The following is a 2246-nucleotide window of genomic DNA, read 5'->3' as shown; positions in this document are numbered from 1 at the left end:
AGTGAATGAAGCCCCTAAATCAGGCCAAATGATCTCATTGCATCTTGTGCTTTCCTTAGGACCCTAATGAACAGGTGTCAGCAAACTGTCCTCTACCTTGGAAAGACTGTAAATTCCTCATATAGCCCAAGACTCAGGACCTGGTTTCCTCTGCCCTGTGACTGTCTCACTTTGCCCTTTGGTACTTTGCTGTGTCACTCAGAAGAAAAGTGCAGAATAGTGTTCAAGCTATTGATAAGGGTATTTTCCATCCCCCTGAAGAATAGCCAGGCATTCTCATAGACAATCAAGTGACCTTCGGATCTAAGAATACTCTTGGTGCTACTCAATCCCCAACTCAGCCTCATCTGGGGCCCACTTGATGAGAAGGGACTTTTTTTTTTTTCTATTTCATGATCCTATGGTCTAAATTTGATGTGTGACCTGAAAAACTGGGAAAAGATAAGACAAAGATTGTGGAGAAAAATAATTCTGCAGAGATCTTTAGATTTTAAAAAAAGATTCCACAGGTCTCATTCTCCACTGTAAAATAAGGTAATGGGTCTAGGTGGCTTCAAAGATGTCCTCCAGCTAGGGTAATCAACTTTTCCCAGTTTGCCTGAGGTGGTCCCTGATTTTAGAGTTGAGAGCCTCACATCCTAGAGAACCCCTCAATCCTTGGCAACCTAAGAAAGGTGATCACCCAACTTTCTCTGCTAGTCTGTGAGGAAGTCCCAACTCTTCACTTGATACACATGTTTAAATTTATGTTTGGCTTCAGTGATAACAATCCCTACTTTGTGATGTTTAATTTTAATAGAAATGCAACATTTTTGTCCTCTTCCTCATGTGGGCTTTAGTTTTTTCCTTTTTTTAAATTGTGCAATGTTTGTTAATTTAGGCAAATGAGTGCTAACGGAGTCAAAGGTTGAGTTTTTATTTGCCTTGTGAGATTCTTGGATACACCACGTTATGTTTTGACTCAGCGCGCCATGGCATCTTCTCTAAGTGGCAAAGCACAGTGACATGATGTCATCCGCAATCTTCCCAAGAGCTGCTCTCCCAGCATCATTTATCTGACAAGGCAAAGCATTTCACTAAATCTAAAATGAAAGGTCACAGGAATTTGTAACTGCTACAAAAAATTATCAGTGGTTCTTTAATATTAACATGTTTCTGTGACTCTTCCAAATTCATTCCTAGTCTCTGCTCAGAAAGGAAGCAATGACCTCATCCTTAGCTACTATTCTGAAATCAGTCATAGTGACTAAAACCCTTGTTTTTTTCACAAAAGAGAAATCAGATGACCTTTGCTCTGACCTTTGGCTTGATATTTACAAAAGCTAATTATGGGGTGGGCAAGTGTCCTTTATCATTCAGAGACATTTGGTTAAGGTCTAGTCTTTAAAAAAGAAGAGTCAGGGTGCTGTTTAGAGCTGCATACAGTATGATGAAATCTAGAAAGGGATAGTTAATTTTGAATTTTGGCCGTCAACATCCATTTTCTCAAAACCAATCAAGTAGAACATTGAGGCGATAGAAATCAGTCATTAAAATCAGTATTTTGACTAACAAAACAGAATCAGTCATCTGGTAGTTTGGTGGTTAGAGGTCATAGAGATACTCAGTCTGACAGCTTTAGCATTAAACCTCTCATTTTCCACCACTACACCCTCAGCTACTGCATCAGCAAGAAAAGAACTGCAGGCAACTGTGCATTACTTAAACTCTAAAGGTTACTTGGCTAATAAAGAGAAGAATGCCCTGAAGATTGAGTGCAGTCATAGATCCCCACAGTGCACACGGCTTACTTGTTTACCTTTAATACAGTCTTTATACTCATAAAAAAGATTTTTAAAGGGTAAAAATTCAAAAGTGAAAAAAAGCATTTGGTAATTCAAACAGTAATGGAGGGACACAACATTCCTTTCTCCCCAGGCTTCCCCTGGCAATCTTTCTCAGGGTAAAAGTAGAGGTCTGATTCCTTTTGTTCATTCCAGCCACCGCCCTTTAGCAATCTGAGTCTGAGCAAGGCTGCCACGCCCAATCATGGGACAAAGGCAGAAATAGGGGAACTCTGGGCTCCGAGACAGCTCGACTTTATTTATAGATGTGTAATACACTGGTCTCAATGACATGAAGGTGCAAGTCAGTTGCTATCTCTGCAAATGAACAATTAAAACACGGAGCTTAAAATACATGGATGTTCTAAAATGCTATCTGATCAAAGTATTCTTTTCCTAGAAAGAAAGGGATGTGGCCAACGG

Source organism: Vulpes vulpes, chromosome 1, assembly GCF_048418805.1.
Source record: "Vulpes vulpes isolate BD-2025 chromosome 1, VulVul3, whole genome shotgun sequence".
Taxonomy (NCBI): domain Eukaryota; kingdom Metazoa; phylum Chordata; class Mammalia; order Carnivora; family Canidae; genus Vulpes; species Vulpes vulpes.
Note: the sequence above shows the minus strand (reverse complement) of the source record.